At 44.4% G+C, this 9636-nt stretch overlaps 1 protein-coding gene across 1 annotated transcript in view; it reads left to right on the top strand.

The window, feature by feature from the left end:
* The window catches only part of LOC140208309 (uncharacterized), a 292599-nt gene that overhangs the window by 75273 nt on the left and 207690 nt on the right, over nt 1–9636 (top strand). The gene's annotated exons all lie outside the window — the stretch shown is intronic.

Raw genomic sequence — 9636 nt, 5'->3', positions numbered from 1 at the left:
TAACGCCTGAACTCCGGTCAAGATTTCTTTGAGCATTCAGATGGCCATTATCAGAGTTACATGACACTTGTTAAACACAATGTAGATCCGCCATGCATCCAAAAGAGCGAGCTGACAAAAACATTTTTAAAATAAATAAACAAAATACTAGAATTATTCAACAAAACAGACAGCCTGTTAATATTCCAGGTGGAAAACCCTGTATCAGAGCTGAGCCTGTCTGTAGGAGCCACGTATCTGTTCTCTATCTGCATTGTATTCTGCGTTGTGTATTTATGATGCTTTTTATGGTAACTTGTCGCATCAGTGGCGACGTGGTAAACGCGAAGGGATCAGTTACATATTTATGCTTTGTTCGGCGCAGTATTCAGCCGGGGGGCGTATCTTCTGTAATCATCGGCTCGTTTACGCTGAGGTTACACTTGTGTACTTGTACGCGTCTTTGCTTCAAGGTTGTACGTTTGCTGATCGCTAATAAAGGATCGAGTACATGCCTTTGACTTTTGAAACAACCTTTATTGGAGCCGAGGGCGCGTCATACAAGTATATCAAGTCCGTGGGGATCGTAGGCAATGACAACTTGGTTTGGTTAGAATTGGCCGCTACAGATGTTCCTCAGTTTGCTAATCATTTTAAATACTATCTGTTTATATGACACATTTCCTTTATATAGTTCTTTATTTTAACAGCGAAAAAGTTATCAAATTGGATGCCCTTCTCCTTGGATTTGCACGCCCAAATTCGCGGCAGTTCTGCGGACGAAAACGCCTTGTTAATGAGAGAGATCAAGGAGATTGGCCAGACTGATATAATCTGACAGGAAGGCGACAGTAACTCAAATAACCATGCGCCCAACAGCGGGGTGCAGAAGGGCGTCACTGAACGCCGAACATTGATTTTGGACGGCGTAGAGCAGCAGGAGACCCCGAACACTCTCAGTGCCCACACCATTAGGTGCAAGTTGTACAAAGTAAAATGCCCACTGAGAGCAGACTTCCATATTTACTTAAACTGCCGGCGAATTTTATTGCTGGGATTTTTATTTTATCACTGACAGATATACACCGTCTTTGCCAATGAAAAAAAAATACACAGAATAAAAAAAAGAGACACGAATCCGTTAATCCACAATATTGAACTGGTAGAAACACGAGAAATACTATCGTAATAAAACACCATAACATTTCCCCGTATAGTCTCTGTACTTACCTGTTGCTAGGCTCCTGATTCAGTTTCCTGCAAATCTGAGCATCTGAGTTTTATATCCCTACCAGTAAGTGAACACACACTGAGCAAAGTTCAGTTGATAACTCGCTCATAAACCTGAACTTCAGCCTATTCAGCTTGTAACGCCGCACCCTGTTCCACAACGCTTGCGTTAAACCACAGACAGACTCATTATGCTTGAACGCGTCTTTCTAACAAGTGGTCCGAGCCGGATTTAATACTTAAGTGCAAGCGGTGCAAAGATTACGTTTCTCTCGAATATTTGAACTGTTTCGGAGAGGAAGAAAACCCGCATCCTGGTCCGCTCCACTGGTGCCGTCGCTTTGATTTATTGTTCACCTTAGCACCAGTTTATTGTCAGATGATAAACCTCAGCGACAGCTCAGGGCAAAGATCGCCCTGGTTTTATTGCACAGAGACAGGGAAAGGAAGGGCGCTCTGAACTCTGATGGAATATTATGTATTTGGAATAATGTTCTCTTCTGAACAGGACGCATTCCCTTTCTCCAGATTTTACTGTGCCCCCTCTGCCTGGAGCTGACTTCAAGGTCACCCTGTTTATAAAGAGCCATTTTTAACAGTTGTCTGCAGTTGGACCATTACAGTAACTGAGCAACTGTGCCGAAATAAGCATCTCCCAGAGATAACAAATGGCCAAAGTCGACAGCGATATAAGGACACCCTTCCCCTTCAGTTTATTGCTCACTGACTGGAAACAGGTTACCATGTCACAGCAGCAATCGTATGAAATTATGATCATTTCCCGCCGGCGAATTTACCTGACAAACCATTTACTTCACAGATACATCAACCAGCATCGCATTTATTTACAAATACTTCTACCGTTCCTCCTCAGAGAACGATGGGGAAAAAAAACATTAAATTCACTGCGTTTCTTATCTCTCAGTGTGCTCTGCTGGTATGTTGAATTAGTAACCGGACATTCACCCCCTCAGTCCTGTTCCGCCATTCACAACAGGACTGGGATCTCAGTGGCACATCCCTGCGACCGCCTGGAATAATTCACTGCCTTGTCATTCTCGAATCTGTGCGCTGCGGAATTAAACATATTGGGAAAAAAAAACTCTGCGTGTCGTTTCCCTTGAAAACTGTTCCACCTCATCTATCTTCACCTGCTTCAGCTTCCCCGGGAACAGCAACTGATAGTATGTATACGGTAGAAAAGTTAGAAATACTTCCGTGACGAATAGGGTTATTAGAGCACCATAACACAGCCCAGTACAGTTCCTGTTCTTACCTGGTGCTGGACTCCCGAGTCTGTTCTCAGTGAATCCGAGCATCTGAATGTTATGTCCCTAACAGTAAGTGATCACACCCTGAGCAATGATCAGTTGATAACTCGCTCATAAACCTGAACTTCAGCTTATTCAGCGTGTCACGCCGCACCCTGTTCCACAACGCTTGTAGTGAAAAACGCAAAGACTCATTTTCTTTGAATGAGCCTTTCTAACATGTGGTTCGAGCCAAAAGTACGACTTCAGTGCGCCATGCAATGATTGCCTTGGTCTGGAAAATTTGATCTGCCCCAGGGAGGGAGCCCAACCCGCATCCTGGATCGGTTCCGCTGGTGTCGTCGCTTTAATTTATTTTTCACCTCGGGACCAGTTTATTGTCAGATTATAAACTCCAGAGACAGCTCAGGGCAAAGATCGCTGTGGGTTTGTTACTCACAGAGAGGAGAAGGAAGGGCGCCGTCAACTCTTGTAAAATACTATGCATTTGGAGTATTTTTTGCTTTTTTTTAACACTGGGCATTCTGTAAGTGCTGTCTGAAGGAGGTAAGTCAATGTCAGCTTGTTTAGAAAGCCAGTTTTAACAGAAGGCCGCAGTTGTACCATTACAGTAATGGGCCGATTGGGGGGCAACTGTGCCGAGATAACCACCTCCCAGAGATAACAACCGGTGAAATTCAACAGTAAGATAGAACGCCCTTCCCTTTCAGTTTATTACTCACTTTCTGGAAACAAGCTACCATGTCTCAGTAGAATCATAAGAAATTATGATTATTTCCCGATGGCGAATTTGCCTGGCATCGCACTTATTTTACAAATACATCAACCGTTCCTCGTCTGAGATCGATGGAGAAACACCAGACATTAAATTCACTTTTTCTCTGATCTCTCAGAGTGCGCTGCTGGCATGTTTAAATAGTTATAAGACATTCGCTCCCTCTGTCCTGTTCCGCCATTCTTTATTATCACAGGCGCACTGTGATCTCAGTGACACATCCCTGCGAACGCCTGGAACAAACCATTCCCTTGACTGTCAATAATCTGTGTTCAGTGGAATTAAACACATTGAAAGAAAGCTCTGCTTCTCTTTCCCTTTGCGGAAGAGAATTCCAAAGACACACTAGTTCCACCTCAGTAAAATAACCTCATCTATCTTCACCTGTTTCATCTCCCCCTACAGCAGCAAACATGTTTTCCACATTCCTGTCTAGACTCCGCGTGGTGTTCAGTGTCCCCAGCAAGGACTCAATTCATTTATCTAACCACTAGTGGATAAAATCTCCCCTCCTTCATCTCAGTAACAGCGAATACAATAAAATCCCCGTCTTTATCGAATACCAGCCAATACAGCGCAGTGGTCAGCATTGAAGCGGACGGGGAACGCAGCAGAATCCCCTGGACGTGCACTCAGTGGCCACATTATTAGGTACAGGAAGTTCATAGCAAAGTGCCTAATGAGTGCAGAATTTGCTATTTTAATCTACGGCCAGTGAGAATTACCACAATATTTGTTAATATAAATATCACTGCCAGATCTACCTGGTCTTAGCTAAAAAAAAAACACATACAAAATAATCGAGCACACAGATCCGTACAGCCGCGCAATTTCAATGACAATAGTGATATAGTAGAAATATTAGTAATACTGTCGTTACAAGTGTGCTTATTAAAATACCATAACACTGCCGAATACAGTCCATGTTCCTACCTGATGCAGAACTCATGGGTCTGGTTTCAGGGGATCCGAGTATCTGAATTTTATGGACTCTAACAGTAAGTGAACACACCCTGAGCAATGTTCAGTTGGTAACACGCTCATAAACCTGAACTTCACGCTATTCGGCATGTAACGCCACACCTTCCTCCACAACGATTTTGTTAAACCACACAAAGATTCACCTTGCTTGAATGAGTCTTTCTAACTTGTGGTCCGACCCAGAATTAATACTTCAGTGCGAGAAATTTTACCACCTCCAGAGAGGAATCACTACTCGCATCCCGGTTCCGTTCGGTTGGTGCCGTCGCTTTCAGTTATTGTTCACCTTGGGCCCAGTTTATTGTCAGATTATAAACTCCAGCGACAGCTCAGGGCAAAGATCGCTGTGGGTTTATTGCACAGAGACAGCAGAAGGAAGGGCGCTCTCAAATCTGATGAAACATTATAAATTTGGAATAATGTTCTCTCTTGAACAGTGGACAATCCCTTTCCCAGATTTAACTGTGCCCCCGTAGCCTGGACCTGCTCTGATTTTAAATTGGCCCATTTAAATACGATCGTTAACAGTTGTCCGCAGTTGTAACATTAGGGTAATGGACAACTCGGGAGCGGCTGTGCCAAGATTACCATCTCCCAGAGATAACTACCAGTCAAAGTCGTTAACAAGATAAGGATACCCTTCTCCTTCAGTCTATTACTCACTGACTGGAAACAAATTGCAGGATCACAGCGCCATCATATGAGATTTGGATCATTTCCCGCTGGTGAATTTGTCTGACAGCGTATTTACTTTGCGTATACATCAACGGTTTCTCCTCATTGACTAATAGAAAACGATGTAAACATTAATTACACAGGGCCTGTTTGTCTGAGATTGATGCTGGCCCTGTTGACTTAGTAGCAGGGCGTTCGGACTCTCAGTTCTGTTCCGCTGTTCTCTGATTCTATGATCACGACTGAACTGTGATCTCAGCGGCCCAAACCGGCCACAGCCTGCAACACTTCACTCACTTGCCAGTCAAGAATATGTGCTCTGCGGAATTAAACACGAAAAAAAACTCTGCTTCTCTTTTCTTTTGAAGAAGAGAATTCAAAGACACATTAGCCCCACTTCGTAAAAATAATCTCACCTATCTTCACCAGTTTCAGCTCCCCTTACAGCAGCAAACGTATTCTCCACATTCCTGTCAAGATGTCTCATCATGTTGTATAAAACCTGTCACCGCTCTACTCATTTATCTGAACAAGCAGATAAAGTCTCCTCTCATTCATCTAAATAGCAGCGAATACCATCGTCTTCCATCATTTATCTAATACCTGCGAATGCAGTGAAAAATAATCCGACTTTCATCCAGTAACAACGCAAAAAAAAACCAAAAGAGATTGAACTCTGTTTCTACTGAATCCGCAAAAACATGTTGAGGTTCACAAACATGTCCTCACAAGAAAATTCAAACAAACCAGCTGCCAATGTACTAATTACCCTTTGAACTGCGACAACCGTTTGACATAAAGAAAACTGCACCGTATATGCGTTGACCCACATTAGATCTCAGCAACAGTCTCTATAATGGAATAATCACCTCTTTTCCACCGCTTAATTTTCATTGTCAATGTGGGTAGATTTCCGAATTACCCACCCACCTACGTACTGAAGGGTAGCCGGGATGGACTGATAGTGACGGCCCCAGCATTGAAGGAGTAAATAACGCGACCCCCAATCCCTCCGTCCGGGAACACTGAAGCACAGAATGTGGAAGGGTCCGACTCCGGCTGCAAGAAGCATAGAGCTGAAGTCGATTCGGGGCGATGAGGAGCTTTCCCCCTAGTGTGATACTGCACGGAAAGTACAGCGCTTCCAATAACATATTCATCCGCATTGGGTCCCCGCTGGAAACGCTCAGAAAGTTGATCCAATGTGCTGAAGGGATTCGTTAATTCCCTTGAGAGCGAATTTTGCACAGTTCCACTCGTCAATAATCCTATAATTTCTGTCTTCAGAGTTCAGAAAGGTGCCAAGATCGACGGTGTAAAAGGAGAATGAGGCAACGTGACCAGCATTGGAAGTAAAAGACAAAAATAAAGCAAAAGTAAGAGCTTACCATATAACCAAAATTAGTGAGAAACGAAAATATTGGGCTGATTTGAAAAACAACTGTAACAGTCAACTAAAAAGTAATAAAGAGAGGAGAATAATAAGAAATTTGCAGGTAAGACAGCCGGTAATATAAAAGAGGATACTTTTGTTTTGAGATATATGAAGAGTAATAGAGAGGCAAGAGTGGGTATCAGATCGCTGGAGAGGTAGCATTGGCGGACAAAGAAATGGTGGATGAACTTACAAAGTATTTTGTATCAGTCATCACGGTGGAAATCACTAGGGATATGTCCAAATTCTAACGTATCTGCAATTGCCTTGACTAAGAACGATGTGACTGGAAGCTGTGACGTCCGAAGTTATAAAACTCACCTGAACCAGATGGACTTCACCCGAGGTTTCTGCAAAGGGCGGCTGAAGAGATTGTGGAAGCATTCGCAGTGAATTTTCAAGGAAAATCATCAATAATTACTGTAATCGGGTTTCTGAGCATTCGCTGGTCCACATTCATTCCGTATTGTTAAGTAATTAAAGCTCATCTCTTATTCAAACGAGGCGAAATGAACTTATTCTGTGTTTACTTTACTATTTCCTTGACGCCATAGACCTTCGGGTCAAACTGTTTTGTCTATTCTATTGAGCCTTAGTGTCCCGTCTGCAATAGAAAGTTCGGTACTGTACTGTTGTTATCGTTGTCGTTACGTGCCTTGTTGTATGAGGTTGCGAAGATGGTCTTTCCAGGACCGTGATTGCTCTTGGCAATTTTTTCTAAGACGTGGTTTGCCGTTGCTATTGTGTTTACTAGACGGGTGCTAATATCAATACTCGTCAGAGAGTGTATGCCTGAGTATAACCAGGACTTGTGATATTTGCCAGCTGCTCATAGAACAATCCAGTATCTTTTCTCATGCCTTCGAGGGACCTGATTGTGGGGAGTGGGGGGTCGAGCTAACCAGGTTCTGCGCCTTGTTCTGGGGTGAACTGCAGTCTAGCGGAGAGGAGGAGATTTTAAGAACTCGTTTGGTCGTAACGTATTCCCTCCCGGTGGTGCTGAAACTTATTGAAATCTATTGGTTAATCGTGATTAATGTGCATGGGTTGTAACGTTGTGCAGGCTTCAACGTCCCCTCTATCTATTTTTTACAGGGGCGCGGACCAACCATTGCTCGCAACAGGAAATGTTTACACGGCCTGAAAGCTGTGCGGCCCTTGCAACGCGTCGTTTATGAATATTTAGAATGAAATGTAAAATAAATCACATATTTTCGATTTTACTTGTCAATTGAAGGTATTATAAAATACAGTACAGCAAAAGGAAGCTTTCACGTTTCGAAATTGTTTTCTAGCTGTTCGCAATTCCATCTGCGCTGCAACAGAGGCCACGTGCGCGGGAGCATTTACGTGACAACACGGCCGCGCACCCGTGGAGCTCAGAGGGAACAATGATTCCCACACCACACCACCATAACAGTGTTTGGTGCATTGACATGTCAGCGGCAACATGTTCTTGGAAAACAGGAGGAATTGTAATAATAATGTGTAACTCTTTTCCTGCAAGTACATTGACTCTCCAAGACCAAGCCTCATGTGGTGCTTCTCGCTGGCGACACAGGAAAACTGAACACCCTTCAGTCTCAGGCAGGACTATAGAAGACGGGGAGGGGTCGGCCCACGGACTCGTATCACGCAGACCCACCAGCGTGTGGACACGCCCTGGTGCTCGTGAACCAAATCCCCAGCTATAGGTAATTACCCAACTGGATTGTGGCAGCCCCGGGAGAGGCGAAGGCGACGGGTGTAAACCAGACGAGAAAATCCGGACTGACGCCTTTAACGTGCTGGACGTCACAGGACATCCGTCCGGCAGCTCCTGAAACCAAGCCGGTAGAAACACAGTGCTTCGCTTTCCTCTGGACTACACCGGCGAGACCGGGGTTGGGGGGGGGGGAGTGGATCTTGACGACTGGGTATCTTAAGATCTCTGTACCTTCCACCCAAGCTCTACCCTGGAGAGCCCACGCCACTGTCACTGTTTGTAGAGACAGAAACAACAGAGGAAGGAGCTGTTAAGATCGGCGTGGGTCGCCTCCATAGCCTGACACAACATTCACTGGCAGAAACTGCAGCTCGACCTGCCCCTCCAAAACTGGACTGTACAGATGCAGAAGGAGGCGGCAGCTCTACTACGGACCGACCCATAGCGCAGACTATATTTCCACTGTCTTTCGAGACAGACGGATGCCGTCATGCTCATCATCATCATCATCATCATCATCATCATCATCATCATCATCATCATCATCATCATCTTCATCATCATCATCATCATCATCATAACCATCATCAATTTCTTATGGTCTTATTGTCGAAATATTAAAAAAAGCCACAGCACCTTTAGGTTTTCCGTAGAAATTTGCGAAGATTTGGCATGGCATCTAAAGCTTAAAAAAAAAAGCTATTTTTAGACGCGCGATGGAGAATACAAGGGGTGATTTATAAGATCGTGCCCCAAGGTAGAAGAAGTCAATTTTAGAAAACCTAGCACATTCATTTTTCAACATAGTCCCCTCCCACATTGACACACTTAGTCCAGCGGTCGTGGAGCATACAGATCCCTTCTTTGTGGGCGTCAGCGTCTTGGACCTCCAGAGGTGGTGCACCGAGGGGGTGATTGATATGTTCGTGGCCTAAGGTAGAAGGAAATGAGTTATTAACGTCAAATTTTCTGCATGATCACACAAAGAGATGAACTATACGTGCATGTAACGAGAGCAGTATAACTCACCACCTTCTGGGATGGAAACACGCGACCGAGTCGGGGGATGTGCAGGACTCACCCCAGCCCATAGAGAGCAAATTGAACACATCGACAAGGAGCCCACCCCAGCAGGTTCAGGAACAGCATTTATCTTTCAATCATCAGGCTCCAGAAACACGGTGGATACCTTTACTCAGCTCAACTCAGTACTGACTCCGCCGTCTATGGACCCTCTTTCCAGAACTGTACAGCTCATGCTTTCAATATTATGAGTTTGTCGGATTTGTGTGTAGGGTTTTGTTGATTCCATTGTATTTCTCTGTTCTACTGAGAGTGCCAGCAAGAAAGCGAATCAGACATGCTCGCAGAAACATAGCAACGCGCACGCGCACCCAGACACACGCAAAAAAAACATACTGGAGACACTCAACGTTCACACTCAGACAGACGCACGCAGGGACACACTCACATACACAGGTGCGCACACACAATTACAGAAGCAAACACGCGAAGATCTGCATAGACACACACGCAAATTGAAAGGTACACACATGTACACACAAACACCCAAACCCACACAGAA

Source organism: Mobula birostris, chromosome 13 (assembly GCF_030028105.1).
Source record: "Mobula birostris isolate sMobBir1 chromosome 13, sMobBir1.hap1, whole genome shotgun sequence".
NCBI lineage: Eukaryota > Metazoa > Chordata > Chondrichthyes > Myliobatiformes > Myliobatidae > Mobula > Mobula birostris.
The sequence above is the reverse complement of the archived record's forward strand: the minus strand, read 5'-3'. Positions and strand labels throughout refer to the sequence as shown.